We start from the raw sequence: 17,493 nt of genomic DNA, 5'->3' as shown, positions 1-17,493 counted from the left end.
CCAAACGTGAAATGTGAGGACTATTTAAAACATATTGTACAGACGTGAAATATAATGGCTATACCTTGAATTTCATGCCCATTAAAAATACAGCTCCAATAATTTCAAAATTACTAGCAGAAAAGATTAATTTTATAGGGACTTCATTAAAGGCCGACTGACATGTTAATTATGTGTTTTCACACAAAATGTTTTCTGCCCATTATTGTGCTTAGTTTGCTTGGTGTTGATAAAAATAAACAAATAACAAAATATGGTACTTGGCAAAGCTAGCTCTGGGGAGCAGAACATTTCGCCAAGTTAACTATAAAACTTGAAAACCCAGTAATTTTTTGACAAAATTATTACATGAAATTCTCCACTTTATAATATTCGCAATTGGTGAATTTGTTGAATACCAGAGCTAGTACCCAGCTTGCAGATATATGAATATGCTCCTTTAATTTCTTCATTGTCATTATCTTTTAACTCCAGCTAACCTGTTTCCTTTCTTTCATTTAAAGGTACATGGTCTTTTAAAAAGAACACATAATATAGTACTTCTTGCTTGGTATATTCATTTCTGGTGTGTTGTTGGTTGTTTTAATGTATACACAATATCTTAATGTTACCATGATTTTTCTTTGGTGTGTGGCAATAGTTTAATGATATGTTTTGGAAATATATTCAAACAATTCAAATCACTAAGCTGATCATACACTTAAACATTTACTCGTCTCCAAATTAGATTTGAAATGTTTTAATTGTAGAGTGTGTGGTGGATTTGTAGGTGATAACATACTTGAGAATACATTTCACATGACTAGAGATGAAAATGTGACTGTTTCAAGCAAGGAACTACATTTTATTGAAGAATACCATAGAATGTTGAAAGAGGACCAAGTATCAACGTGGAAATAACCTAGATTATGTATTGTTGTGTACATATCTCTACATTAATTACTTGTCATATATACATTGTTGCAGGTTAATATTTATGTACACATTATATTTCTTTTATGCTGCCCCAAGATATATATTAACAATAAATTAATTTTTTTTACTACTCCGGCAATTCCTCGTGTTAATTAATTCAGTTATTTTGATCTATATAGATAAAACTGACTAATAGTACAGTGCTTTGTACACACTGTATTAATGTGGGTAATATGTGTAATTATAGCATTGGCGTTACCAGGATTTTATATGGTGATGTGAGGTGGACACGCTGTCTATGAGTCTGCTTGTACACGTGTTGTGAGGCGGCAGACAAATATAACAAGAGTACCAAGTTGTTCCTACATGTGAGGTTTGATGATCCTGTATGCAAGATATGATCTCGACAAGAACAAGTTAACAGACGTACGGACGAACAACGCCATGCCATAATACGACTCCTCATAGACGGGCGTATGAAAAGGTGGTGAGAAGACTAAGATGTGTTGTTGAAGGTGGGGGGGGGGGGGGGGGCATGGTCCCCTGCCCCCACACACCCGCCTGTGCCACTGAATTATAGGTGATCGCTATGCGTACACTAGTATGATACTCCTATATTTACTAATTTTAGGTAGCTCTCGCCTTTATGTTCTACCCAATTGCAGGCGGTTTGGACAAGAAGGTTTCGGTTTTATAACTAGCATTAATGTACACTGGTCAAAAAACAACAACGCAATCCCCCCCCACCCCCCCAAAAAAACACCAAAAAATCAAACAACAACAAAAAAAACAAAAACAAAACAACAAACCCATAAAAGGCAACAACAATACAATTCAAAACGACAAACAAAACGGGGGGAAAAAAAGAACCCCCCCCCTAAAAAAATAAATAAAATATATATAACAATATAAACAAACAAACATAACAAACAAAAACAAGCAAGTATCTATGAGATTCATATTTTAATACCTTTTAAAGATGGCGTTTATGAAAATACATAATGTATCGAATTGTGATGGGGAAACACCAAAAGTGTAATTATGCTCAGCTGGGATTCAATTTAAAGTTACATTCTCTGGTTACCATATTATATATATAACAACATGTACAAATGTGAAATACAAGCTCAAATGCACTTTTAAAAAAGTCGTGTGTGTTCGCTATGAAAGGATATTGTCAAACGTATACGCTTGATTCGTCGCCTGTGCCGCCATAGCTCGGCAAAGCACAAACGACAGCCTGTTGTCAGTTTCAGTTAACACGTGCATTTGCCGATTTCAAATTGTTGTGTTCGTCTAAAACAATTGAAAGAAATCTTGCGCTGTACGAAGAACGTTCGGTTGAGGATACGGTACTAGAGTCTTTAGTTAAAACCGGTTTGATCTTTACGGTCGTACCTTCCTATTTCAGAATTGATATTTTATAAAGTGTTAGTGGAACTTTCAAAGTTTCGTTTGTATACTAGTAACACATTAATCATGTATATATTTTAAAAATAAAATATACTAAAGTAGGCAATGAACGTTTTCCCTTATTAATTTTACGTGTTAAAATCGACAAATTCAAATAAATATTATTTCGTTTGGAAAGGGTAAAGTTGGGGGGGGGGGGGGTGTGTTTAACGACATCAAAGTTAGAGCATATAGATTTAATAATCATCCGACCCCATACAACCGTAAATAGAATGTGTTGAGTGCGTCGTTAAATAAAACATATCCTATCCTTCCATCTGCTGTTGGATGTCTAATATTTGGTAATTTTGACATATAATCTTAGAAAGGAATCGGTTGCATGTGCAGGGGGAGGGTATTGGAGGTCGAAACCCTTACTTGCCCAAGCTTAAAAAAAATTGAAATGTATTTTTTGGGGGAGCATGGCCCCATATAAACTTCGCTTAACACAGTCTATAACCCCAACCCCGCTGAAATCCCTGCACACGCGCTTTGGAAACCCGCTACATTTTTTTTTAGCAAAGGATCGTTTATATGTACCAACCCACAGACAGGATATCACATACCATGGTCTTTTTGTATACCCGCCGATGGGGATCGATCCTACACCTACCGCGCACTTCCATAAAACACCTTTTTAGGTCTAAGTAATGAATAAAAATAACTATTATATAGTCTTGAAAAATATTACGTAAATCAAACACAGTACCCTCTTCCTCAACCCTAGAACGTTACGTAATTAGTAACACCCCCTTACTTATAACGCGTATGCCAATAACTGGCCACTGTCAAAATGTCAAGGCAAATCCCTCACTCACCGACCCCTAGAAAGGCGTTGTACAATACCTCCATGGATATAAATATGTTTTGGAGATATGAGACGACCCGTCAATCAAGACAGTTAAATTTGTTCAAAAATTGCGAAATCTCACGTGATCTCTTGTTGGGGAATTCTATACTTGTGATAAGCCAATGAAAGCCGAGATCGGTACGAGCCCGTCAAAAGTGTCCCACTTTCAAAATACTGGCTTTGTTTTTGACTTGGATAAGCCAGCGTAGTGAAACCAATGCGGAGTGCGGCGTCATATATGCACCAAACGTAATTGGATGTTCTGTTCTATATGCTTAAATAATAAAAATATTCCAGGGAATGTAATTTTAATAGGGCAAACCACATCTCTTGGGGGCTGTGAGGCGGGATCTAGGTCAATCGGTAGATAGAACGCTGGCCTAAAGTACTTGAGTCGTAGAATAAACCACCTATGTGGGAAAGTGCATATAAAAGAGCCCTTGCGCTAATGGAAAAAAAGAAGAAAAAAAAAAGTAATGGATTTCCTTCATAAGACTATATCAGAATTGCCAAATGTTTGACATCCAATAGCCGGTGGGGACAGGACGTAGCCCAGTGGTAAAGTGCTCGCTTGATACGCGGTCGGTCTAGGATCGATCCCCGTCGGTGGACCCATTTGGCTATTTCTCGTTGCAGCCAGTGCACTACGATTGATAGATCAAAGACTGTAGTATGTGCTTTCCTGTCTGTGTGATGGTCCATATAAAAGATCCCTTGCTGCTAATCGAAAAGAGTAGCCCATGAAGGGGCGACAGCGGGTTTCCTCTCTGAATATTTGTGTGGTCCGTAAATGAAATGTGTTGAGTGCGTCGTTAAATAAAACATTTCCTTCCTTCCTTCCAATAGCCGATGATTAGTAAATTAATTTGCTCTAGTCATATCATTAATAAATTAATTTGCTCTAGTCATATCATTAATAAATTAAATTGCTCTAGTCATATCATTAAACAAAATGAACATTAAACTTTAAAATGTTGATTTTGCAAGGATTACTTTTATCAACATTATGTTCCGGTTGAAAAGCTTACGCTAGCATTAAGTGCGGAGGGGGCGAGACGTAGTCCAGTGATAAAACGCCTGATGCGCGGTCGGTCTACGACCGATCCCCGTCGGTAGGTCTATTGGGTCATTGCTCATTCCAGCCAGTGCACCACGACTGATAGGCCTATATCAAATGGCTGTCTGTGGAATGGTGCATATAAAAGATCCCTTGCTACTAATGGAAAAATGTATTACGGTAGGTTTCCTCTCTAAGACTATGTCAGAACTACCAAACGTTTGACATCCAATAGCCCATGATTAATTATCAACGTGCACTAGTGGTGTTGTTAAACAAAACAAACTTTATTTTACTTTAAGTGCATAATGGTTATTTAGCCTCGGAATTTATCGTTTCAGTCAGTCCGATTTGGGGCACACATATATTTGGGATATGACCACATTTTCAAGTTTCTATGTCCACTTTACCCTTTGCAAAGGAACATGAGGAATTTTAGTCGTTTTACCAAAATGCATATACATGACGAGATCTAGCTCAGTCGGTGGAGCGCCCACCTGAAGTGTTTGAGTCGTGTCATTATATCTATATCTCAGCAGACCATTTGAGTATTTTTTACTCAATTTCCACCAGTGCCCGCGACTGGTATATCAAATGCCATGCTATGTTCTAACCTGCCTGCGGAAAGTAAAGTTTGTTTTATTTAACGACGCCACTAGAGCACATTGATTTTTTTATCTTATCATCGGCTATTAGACGTCAAACATATGGTCATTCTGACACTGTTTGTTAGAGTTAATCCGCTGTCGCCACATAGGCTACTCTTTTACGACAGACAGCAAGGGATCTTTATTTGCGCATCCCACAGGCAGGATAGCACAAACCATGGCCTTTGTTGAAGCAGTTATGGATCACTGGTCGGTGCAAGTGGTTTACACCTACCCATTGAGCCTTGCGGAACACTCACTCAGGGTTTGGAATCGGTATCTGGATTAAAAATCCCATGCCTCGACTGGGATCCGAACCCAGTACCTACCAGCCTGTAGACCGATGGCCTAACCACGACGCCAACGAGGCCGGTGCCTACGGAAAGATGCATGTAAAAGAACCCTTGCTGTTAATGCAAAATAATGTCAGAATTATCAAATGTTCGACATCCAATAAGCGATGATAAATTAATCAATGTGCTCTAGTGGTGTCTTTTTACGACGCCGCTAGAGCACATTGATTAATTAATCATCGGATGTCAAGCATTAGGTAATTATGACACGTGTAGTCATCAGAGGAAACCCACTACATTTTTCCTAATGCAGCAAGGGATCTTTTATATGCACTTTCCCACCGATAGGTAAGAACATACCACGGCCATGGAACGAGAAATCAGTTGAATGGATTCATCGAAGTGGTTCGTTCTTGCGACGCAAGTACCTCATGCGAGCACTCGACTGACTGAGCTAAATCCCGCTCTTTAAAAAACCAAAATTCTCCTTTTCCAGGCGAATATTGTGATTATGATTCTCAGCACAGGTATGAAAGTGGACACCAAGGACATTGTCATACTGATAGTTTGAGGGACAATCACCATCGCCTGGTTCGTGCTGGGCATGTGGATGGTAAGTATTCCTGAGGGCCGGGACATTGTTGTACTAATAGTTGGAGGGACAATCACCATCGACTAGTTCGTGCTGGGCATGCGGACGGTAAGTATTCATTAGGGCCAGGACATTGTCATACTAATAGTTTGAGGGACAATCACCATCGACTAGTTCGTGCTGGGCATGCGGACGGTAAGTATTCATTAGGGCCAGGACATTGTCATACTAATAGTTTGAGGGACAATCACCATCGCCTAGTTCGTGCTGGGCATGCGGACGGTAAGTATTCATCAGGGCCAGGACATTGTCATACTAATAGTTTGAGGGACAATCACCATCGCCTGGTTCGTGCTGGGCATGTGGACGGTAAGTATTCATCAGGGCCAGGACGTTGTCATACTAATAGTTGGAGGGACAATCACCATCGCCTGGTTCGTGCTGGGGATGCGAATGGAAAGTATTCCTCAAGGTCATATCTAGCATGCGGGATTGGACAAGAGGGATAGGCCCTTCCCAACAAAAAAGTGTCTATCTGGGGACGATCGTATATAACAGCACACCGTCGTTTTTACCCTCCACCATCACCCCCCCCCCCCCCCCCCCCCCCCCCCACACACACATACTGTATACGGTACTCATGGTATAGCACTGTTTCTGGTTCTACTTTGTTCTGGGAATGTGGAAGTGGAATGAATGGTGTATCTTTGAACTATGCTGTGCAAATATTTCTTGTCTAATTTGGCAGAACAGTGATGAATGTATTTGTTTTTGGGTTATGTTTTGATATTGGGGAGAGAGAGAAAGAGAGAGAGAGAGAGAGAGAGAGAGAGAGAGAGAGAGAGAGAGAGAGAGAGAGAGAGAGAGAGAGAGAGAGAGAGAGAGAGAGAGAGAGAGAATCAATCAGATATAGACAGATATTGCTGTGCATGTGTGTCTCTGTATGTGTGCTTTTTGCCTATTTTGTCAGGGGAATACAAAGAGTAAATCTATTTAAAACATGTTCAAGCTCATGCATCTACACACGAGAGAGTGCCCAGGATACTTTGTGAAAGTCATAACAGTACGCTCCTTTAAATTATTACCACGTGCGTCATCTTGGAAGAACAGCCACTCTCCAGGATGCTCCTAAAACTGACCCTCCCACCCCACCACCCGGTTGTCAATAGGACTTCAACTCTCCAATACGATCCTACTATATGGTGACGGAACATTGTTATATGGCGTCAGACTTATAGTTAAGGACCACACAGATAATGAGAGAGGAAACCCGCTGTCGTCACTTCACGGGCTACTCTTTTTTCGATTAGCAGCAAGGGATCTTTTTATGCACCATCCCACAGACATGGTAGTACATACCACGGCCTTTGTTACACCAGTTGTCGAGCACTGGCTGGAACGAGAAATATCCCAATGGGTCCACCGACGGGAATCGATCCCAGACCAGAGTACGGCGGATAAAAATTGATGTATGTACCAAAACATCTCGGAAATAAATGGATTTAATTTTTAGATAGATTATAGTAAGAGAATTGCTGTTTAAAATGTGTAAAAGTGCATGAAATAAAATGTCCAATACAAAACCCCATTTCAAACCCATAACCATCCAATATACGCCTTTGAACATATTTAGTTTTTATTACTCAAATTACTTTCTGGCAGAAAGCCTGCTACCTTTGGCAGAGGTTTCAAACAATTGGTCGTCTAATTTTCGACAGTTACCATAAAATAAAATGATATAATTAATCACTTTTGGCATCATGGAAGTGAAATAAAGACGCCACATTTGGACAAACTTGCTGCGGAAGGCGTCAAACTTGAGAAGTTTTATGTGGGAGGGGAACCAAGAAAATAGTGTCACATTGGCTCGTTAAAAGGGCATCTTAATAATATATATATATATATATATATATATATATATATATATATATATATATATATATATATATATATATATATATATTTGCATTTAATATTAATGAGTTTGTGTATATATCACAGTGTAGGGCCTACACTAAATGACTAACTGCGGTTTTCGTTAGCGCTAGCTACATTAGTAAAAATTACAATCTGATTAAAATTAGCTCTACTGGGTTTACCAGCAGATCTAACAGCATTGCGTGGACTCCCATAGCCAGGTGACATTTCATCTATAAATAACAATTTAAATATCGACCAATTACACTTCGCCTTTTATAGCGTTATTCGGGAGCATACAAATTGCAATTAGTTTCCAGCATACTTCGTAATTCACCCGAATCATTTCGTATACCCTCGGCATAATCCCGAATGTTATCAAATTATTTTCAAATCACTGGCATGATTTTGGAAGTAAGGTATTGATTGGTCGAATGAAAGGTTAACTGAACATGACCTCCAACATGCTGCTGTTAGATCCATATGTAATAGTGGAGCTAATTTTAATTAGATTGTAAACATTATTATATGAGCTTTGAGACCCGTCGGAGCATTTTTTTTTTTTTTTTCAAAGTGGGATGGGCTAATGATCTAGGTCGTTGTTAAGCATGACACGTGACGAAATGTGTAGGGGGGGGGGGGGGGGTCCGAGTATGCTCCCCCAGGGAAATTTTAAAAACTGGATGGCTTTAAACGCATTTCCTTGGCATCTGAATCACTAAATTAGCCATTTTTAAACAATAATTTTAAAACTATTTTGAGCATTATTTTGCATAGTATTATAACCCCAAAATGTGTTTTTCCCCTTGGAATCTTCATAGCAAAATTACCCATTTTCAGACAGTGATCACTTCCTCTTTTAGAGTTTTATGACTCAAAAAATATCATTTAGACGAGTTCAAACTCGTTACACTTAGATCTCAATCACTAAATGGTGAATTTTAGCGTTGATCGGGGTGGATGAACGGGGACGGGGACGGGGACGGGGACGGGGACGGGGGACCCGTGAAAAAGCCATAGAATCAATTTTGCTTCGTATTTAAGTGTGACTATCATACATTTCATTGTAATTTGACGTTGATAACGGTTTTTTTTAAAGGGCACGATTCCAGGGACGAATCTGTCTAGGTAGGGAAGATATAGCCTACCCCCCCCCCCCCCCCCCCCCCCCCCCCCCAACCCCAACAAATATCACACAACAAAACAACGATACAAACGGGCACTTGAAAGCACTTGTAAATTAAAACTTTAAAGACAATATTTTAGGGACGGCTCGGTCTAGGTATAGACGTTATACGTAAAAAACAAAACAATACAAAGGGGCATTTGTAAATTATAACTTTAACTAGAACTATTCTAGGGATGACTCTGTCTAGGTAGGGCAGTTACACATAAAAAACGATACAAAGGGGCATTTGTAAATTATAGCTGTAAAGGGCACTATTCTAGAGACAGCTGTCTAGGTAGGGCAGATGTATATAAAAATTACACACATTGCAAGCTTGCGCATGCACGCACAACTTAACTTCATGCAGCTGAAAATGCTTACGTGCAAAACAATTTAAAAAACAACAAAAAGGGCACTTGAACAGTTTGAGGGCACTTGAATATTTTTTTTGGGGGACGTATCCCGCTGGTCCCCCCTCTGGATCCGCCTCTGATTTGACACTAACTGTTCTAGGCACACACATAGCCGTAATCGTATCAGCTGCATGTAGGGTGCAGGGTAGTTCATTAGGTAAACATATACGGTTTAACATTTTAACATTTATTGGACCTACAATAATAAATATCATGCCGGAGACGTTTATCTTGATGAACTAGGTGCAGAGAGGCACCACCATCACCACTTGAGAACACTGACGGTAAGAGAGCTAGATGGACATTTGGACAGTTATTAACACTCTCTTACCGTCAGAGACCAATCTATATATCAATATTGCGCAGTCTCTGCCCAAACTGTAGTCAAAGATTACAACAACAATCCTATGTTTGTCATTACATACCTTTACATCCATAATTTTCGAGCTCCCTGATAAAAAAAAAAATCCACATATTAATCACTAACACACACTACAGGGATAAAGCCGACAACATCCCCTTTCAATAATGTTCTGGTTAAATATGTATTTGCTGACGGGTTTCTTTCTGTAGTGTATAACAGTGCACGGTATAGCCCAGTGATTTAAGTGCTTGCCTGATACTTTGGTCAATATGATATCGATCCTCGTCAGTGAGCTCATGGGGCTATTGCTCGTTCCAGCCATTTGCTCCACAACTGGGGTAACAAAGGCATAGGTATGTACAGTTCTGTCCGTGGGATGATACATACTACAGAAGATCGTTTTAGCACTGATACTCGAAAAGAGTAGCCCACTGAGAGGCAGTTAACTATATATAGAACCAACGCCATATAACCATATAACTAAAGTGTTTAGTGGTGCATTAAATAAAACATTTCTTTCTTTCTAGATCCATACAGGTCTACAACATTCCATTATCTGGGCTTCTCAACCCAATGCCTTGCCACGAGACAGTCCAACACTAGCTGACAAACTCAGCGAGACCGGATATTTCACTCACGCGGTTGGGAAGTGGCACCTTGGTTTTTACAAAGAAGAATATCTTCCTACAAGACGTGGCTTTGACTCCTATTATGGTATTATTTCATAGAAATGTAACTAGCACTTTAATAGCTGTACTTATTAAGGGAGGGGCACTGTAATTATTAGTCACATACTGGTCCTATTTCACAATACCTCAAGATACTGAGCTCACATTTTGGGTATAGCTTTATTATGATGTAGAGTTACATCAAGTTTGAGTTCTATGGAGATTGTTGCCCATTTTGACAAGAGTTATGGCCCTTCAACCATCACAGTTTTCAGGACTTTTCTTTGCAATGCTTCAATATATGGACTTGAAATGATGTGTTCATGTGTATATGGCTTTATAGCATAGAGGTACAGATCAAGTTTCTTTTTCATTGGGTCTGGCCGCTTTTTGACAGTACAGTCTCCCACCCAGAGCAGGTTTTAACGAATCAATGGATACGTGTAAGGCCACTACACCCTCTTCTCTCTTATTAACAACTAACCCACTGTCCTGGACCGACAACCCAGATAGCTAAGGGGTGTGTCCAGGACAGTGTGCTTTAATCTTAATTGGATCTAAGCACGAAAATAACTTGAAATGAAATGACAGTACACTGTAAATTCACAGTGATGCAATCAGTATAATATTTATGAGCGGCTTAATAGTGCAAATACAGTATCACTCCCTTGGGGCGGGACGTAGCCCAGTGGTAAAGCGCTTGGTCGATGCGCGGTCGTTCTGGGATCGATCCCCGTCGATGGACCCATTGGGCTATTTCTCGTTCCAGCTTGTGCATCACGACTGGCATATCAAAGGCCATAGTGTGTACTACCCTGTCTGTGGGAGGGTGCATATAAAAGATCCCTTACTGCTAATAGAAATGAGTAGCCCATGAAGTGGCGACAGCGGGTTTCCTCTCTCAATATCTGTGTGGTCCTTAACCATATGTCTGACGCCATATAACCGTAAATATGTACGCAAAGAGCCATTGATATTGTGAAAAATCATGTCCAGACCAAGGTAACTATGAATTAGGGCAATATATATTGGGCTATTTCTCATTCCAGCCAGTGCACCATGACTGGTATATTAAAGGCTGTGGTATGTGCTATCCTCTCTGTGGGATGGTGCATATAAAATATTCCTTGCTACTAATTAATGGGAAAATGTAACAGACTCTAAGACTATATGTCAAAAAAGTACCAAATGTTCGATATCCAACAGTTGATGATTAATGAATCCATGTGCTCTAGTTGTGTCATTAAACAAAACAAACCAACTTTATTAATAATAAAATGATATATTGAAGTTTCACTTGGGTGGGGAAATGTTCTCTTTGAGTCTGATTTACATTATGAAAGTAGTGAAAAGATTAGCCTGAAGGTCCAGGATCTAACCCCAACTTTATTAATAATAAAATGATATATTGAAGTTTCACTTGGGTGGGGGATAGGAGGGGAAATTTTCTCTTTGAGTCTGATTTACATTATGAAAGTAGTGAAACGATTAGGTGTAAGGTCCAGGATCTAACCATAGAAAACTCTTAAACTTGGACTTGCTGTTCTACAATGTCTGGAGACTATATAATATGTGTATTCATGTACCTGTTCCGACTTTATACAAAAGTCTGGACTTTATATGGGCCGAATTTACAAAGTCTGTTTTTCTTAACTGCAGGTTACCATTGTAAATATATGTAGTTACACATGCATGTAAGATATTAACAGGCTTTGTAAATTTGGCCCTAAATTTTGTTTATCCTGAAACCACCATTTCTATTGGCAGAATAATATGATGACGACTAAAGTCATATCCGTATAGTAGCAGGATATGACGTTTGACGTCAGTCATGTGACATCACACGCATAGCTACATTACAAAATTGCCCATGAACTCTAGGTTATCGTACAATGTGGCTGTAATAACAGTAAATAATAGCTTTTCCCCTTAATTTTTATGGTCTGCAGGATAAAGATAATAACTACATGTGTAGTTAATGATGTTGGATATCTGCTTTATCCTGTTCAAGCCGAATGAGAAATACCGCCAGTCAGAGCCTCGCGGAATTTCCCATTGTTACCTTCACAGGATAAAGCAGATATCTGGCGTCATTAACTAGTTATTCTCTATGTAAGTTCAGACATTCTGATTATTTGGCTGCTGGAGGCACTGATGTTTTGACAACTCCCCCTGCCCAATCTTAAATATATATGTATCAACAGTATTATTTTAGAATGTTAAAAATAATAAATACAGTCACACCTGTCCTAGCGGTCACCTGTATTCAGCGGTCACCTGCCTTAAGCGGCCACTTTTTTCCCTCCCAAACGATTTATAACGTAAATGCACCTGTAATAAGCGGTCACCTGTCTAACGCGGCCAGCGGCCACCAAAATCGGATCCCAAATCGCTAAAATACCTGTATTAAGCGGCCACAGTAAATGTTTACTATTGTATAAATGGGATATTTAACAACAGCCATAAGGCGCGGCAAATAACCAATCTTCACACTTTCAGGAATACTAGTACCCATTCAGTCCCGACATCTGTACTGTGTATCAATTAAGGAAGTATGGCTATGGAAAGTATCTAATTGCCTCTGGGCAGGCTACGCTTGACATTTGTAGATTAACTTACTATGATAATACACCGCATGGAGTAGAAATTAAATAATTAAATGGAACTTGTTGAGAACGGTTAATTTAATACATTCCAGTTGCAGTTTTCCTGAATGAGGCGACATGTCAAAAGTTCATTTATAGTAAACTGTGAAGCACACATCCATTAATTAGCAGTAAAGACGTTAAAACAAGAAACAACAACATATGTTTTAAAGACTATACATGTATGTCGCAACCTGTAATCAGCGGCCACCTGTCTTAAGCGGTCGCTTTTATCTACTCCCTTGTGTAACCGCTTAAGACAGGTTTGACTATTAATCTAATTGTTTTTTTCTTTTGCAACCATTTTTTCTCTATCTAGCCTACCAGTCTGTACACATGCCACTACAGGTTCCAAAGAAGTATTTAGATCAGTATTCTTTCATCAAAAACCGTAACAGAAGAGTGTATGCAGGTAAGAGGAAATGTAACAAGCAGAAATGAAGTCGTTGAAGCAGAGTCAGAAGTAATCAGCTCACATGTTCTTACTTGTGGTCAAAGGCTTATGTCCGGTGACTTAACCACAACACCACCGAGGCCGGTATTGCTGGTCAAAGGCTCTTTTACCGACATTTTCAGTTATAGTGTTCGACAAATGTTTGAGAAAGTCACTAGCCCTCGCAGAAGCTGTGGCTAGTGCCCTGTGTATTATAGTAATCAGGGTTTGTAGCGGTCTTTAAATTCCTTGAAAATGTTTGAATTTGAAAAAAACAGATTTTTAGGTCTTTGAAAGTCTTTGAATTGTAATAAAAGTCTTTAAATTCTCACAAATCATAGCTGCATGCATTTGATATTTTCCAGTTGGTGTAATCTGTCATGATGATATTTTGCCATGGACAGCAACGTAAACGAACTGATTTGGTATTTGTATCACATTCTATTGTCTTTGACCGCTATGAAAAGGTCTTTAATAGTCTTTGAAAATGGCAGGCAAAAGTCTTTGAATTTGTTTAGTCTTTAAGGCTGGTAATACAGTCGATAATTCTACTAGTGCAGATCAACAATTCACTAGGGCTAGTGGATCTGTCAAACCCTGGTCCATTAAAATCCAATGGTATAGGAAGTTGCTAAAATTGTGTGTGTGTATATGTGTATGTGTGTGTGTGTGTGTGTGTGTGTGTGTGTGTGTGTGTGTGTGTGTGTGTGTGTGTGTGTGGTCACACTGATATATTTCCAGAGGACCTTGAGACGAACACAACATGACATTACGAATGTCTTGAACAGGCATAACATAACGTGGGGATGTGGGGTGGTGGGGTGGTGTCTCTTCCAGAACATTTAAAAAATTAGGTGGCAAGAATCTACACTTTTTAATGCCTTCAAAGATCACATCGAAGTGTAGCAGATATGAAAATTAAAGGTTTGAAAGTTGGGAACACAAACAGGTTTTTGCCTTTCCACAGAATAGTGGCATGTTAATTCATGGTCCTTCTCCCCACTTTCCAAGCCACTTAATTAATGTCCTTATAATGTTAGTGTATCATTTGCTAAAATGGTTTGATAGTTTGTTCACAGGTATGGTGTCTTGTATGGATGAAGGAGTGAAGAATCTGACTGATGCATTAAAAGCCACTGGGCAGTGGGAAAATACCATTTTGATCTTTTCAACAGGTACATATTATATTTCTTTACATACTATGTCGTGTGTTAAAATAATAATTATTCTCTGACAAGAATTAAATTAAATCTAGTGTTCAAACTGTTCTTATATTACATTACATTATACATGTATATCTGAAAAATCAGGGGGTGGGGTTGAGTGCATGATAGCACAAATCACACGTCTCACCCTGCTTTAAATCCACCCTTGTGGAGGGTACTTTAAATTTGTGCCTTCCTAAACAAATGTACAATACTTGTATTTTAAACTCATTAAAAGAGTCTTCATAAAAATTGATTTTTTGTAGATAATGGAGGTCAGATTTTAGCAGGTGGGAACAACTGGCCTCTCCGAGGGTGGAAGGGTTCACTTTGGGAAGGAGGGATGCATGGAGTTGGATTTGTCCACGGGACAATGATCAGAAAGAGGGGTGTTGTCAACAGTGAGATGATGCACATCTCGGACTGGTACCCGACACTGGTCGGACTTGCTGGTGGAAATCTGAATGACACCAAACCACTGGATGGTTTTGACCAATGGGCAACTATCAGGTTTGTTTCAAATCACAAAACGTTTTTAGGAGAGCAAATGTTAACATTTCTGCCCTGAGTGGAATCTCTGGCACAAGTCAGACATTGTGCGCAGGACAGACATATCTGAACTGTAACTGCATATTGCCATGTCAAAGAGTATCCATTCATCTGTACATTAATCAGTCCATCCATCCATCCATCCATCGTCTATCCGTGTTTTAGCACTGACCTGTGTGGACCTTTTGTGACACCCAATAGCCTATGTGTATTTTTGTCCTGGGGTGTCGTTAAACATTCATTCATTCATTCAGACCTGTGTGTCTCTCATATTATTGATATTGTTAAAATAAGTCTACATACAGCCAAAAAGATGATTTATGAATTTTCTTTTTTAAGTTGCTTAGTTTTTTGTATGGCAAGTACTGTATCCATTGGAGAAGGTGCTGTCCGATTAATGAAGTTAATAGTCTTTATTAGAAAGGGACATTTTGTTTAGCATGGGTACTCTGGTGAGTATATTGGCAGTTTATGTATGTAATGTTAACAATACATAACCTCACAGTGACCTAGTAATTGTATGTGACACACCACCATCCCAAGTTGTTCCTACATGTGAGGTTTGATGGTCCTGTATGCATTTGTATGCAAGATATGATCCGAACAAGGATTTATTGTTATGTGCAGCATACCGTGAAGAGTAGGTCACAGTGACCTAGTAATAGTACGCGACACACCGTCATCCTAAGTTGTTGCTACTTGTGAGGTTTGATGGTCCTGTATGCAAGATATGGTCTGGACAAGAAAAAGTTAACAGACGGACGGACGGACAACGCCATACGACTCATCAAACGGGCGTATGAAAAAGGTTTTGAGAAGACAGAGGGGTGGTTGGGGTGTGGGGTGTGTGTGTGTGTGTGGGGGGGGTCCCCTGCCCCCACACACCCGCCTATGCCACTGAATTATAGGTGACCGCTATGCGTACACTTGTATGATACTCATATATATTTACTCATTTTAGGTAGCTCTGGCCTCTAATAGTATGTTCTATGCAATTGCAAGCGTTTTAGACAAAAAACATTCGGTTTTATAACTATAGCATTAATGTACACTGGTGAAAACAACAACAACGCAAAAGGACTAACGCAAAAAAACCCCAAAACAACAACAACCCATAAAAGGCAACAACTATACAATTAAAAAAAACTAAACAAAAAACAAACAAAAAAAAACCCGGAAAAAAAGGGCCAGATTTAAACCATGAGGGGCCGGGGGCACTACAGGTTCGGGGACCCCTCAACATAGAAATTAAATTACACAACAAATAATAAAAAAAGAACTAATTTTATAATTATTACAATTGCCCCCTTATAAATCCGGCACTGCCCCCTTAACAAAATAAAAAATAAAAATAAAAAACACAAAACAAAAAGAAAAAACCGAACCCGACAACAATAAACAAACAAACAAACAAAAACAAGCAAGTATCTATGAGATTCATATTTTAATACGTTTTAAAGATGGCAGTTATGAAAATACACCTTGTCTTCAACTTCTGATATCAATACTATAACTCCAACCTTGAAAATAATGCACTGCCTGCCCAAATTGAAAGTCAAATTAATCTATGACTACCTCCTCCCCCTCTGTTACTGATATTTATCTAAAGTTTAAAGTACATGTAATTATATGGAATTAGTTCATAATTCTAACAAAATAAAATATGCTCGTAACATTTCGAATTGTGAAACACAAACCGTGGGATTATGCTAGGATTCAGTATATAAATATAGGGCAAATTATACATGTTAGGGGCTATGGGGCGGGATCTAGGTCAATCAGTAGATAGAACGCTGGCCTAAAGTTCATATAAAAGATCCCTTGCTGCTAATGGAAAAAAAATGTAACGGAGTTCCTTCATAAGACTATATATATCGGAATTATTAAATGATTGACGTGCAATAGCTGATGATTAATAAATTAATTTGCTCTAGTCATATCGTTAAACAAAGTAAACATTAAACTCTAAAATGTTGATTGTGAAAGGATTACTTTTATCGACATTATGTTCCAGTTGAAAAGCTTACGCTAGCATTAAAGAGAGAGTAAACTAAAACAAGAGCCTTATGTGTTGGAAAGATGCATACCGGGACGACCAACACATACTGACACTAAGAAATGAAAAACGCGTAATTTTAGAGTTAATAAAAAACCGTGATTATTCCTGCTAACTGGGGGCAACCATTTTGTTTCGTTTTTGTGACGTCCAGTGGTATAGCTTGGGGTGAAGTGACGTCAGCTCCGTCCAACGCCTCTATGAACAGTGTAAACGCTCTAATTTACGACAAGGCGCTTCGCTTTCATCAACCTGACTTGTAAAAGAAC

The 17,493-nt window shown here is 39.0% G+C and overlaps 1 pseudogene; it reads left to right on the top strand.

The window, feature by feature from the left end:
• Positions 1 to 798: 798 nt before the first annotated feature.
• On the top strand, positions 799 to 16,133 carry LOC121383579 (annotated as a pseudogene).
• Positions 16,134 to 17,493: the final 1,360 nt, after the last annotated feature.

Source organism: Gigantopelta aegis, chromosome 10 (genome assembly GCF_016097555.1).
Source record: "Gigantopelta aegis isolate Gae_Host chromosome 10, Gae_host_genome, whole genome shotgun sequence".
NCBI lineage: Eukaryota > Metazoa > Mollusca > Gastropoda > Neomphalida > Peltospiridae > Gigantopelta > Gigantopelta aegis.
This window is presented reverse-complemented; position numbering and strand designations above follow the sequence as displayed.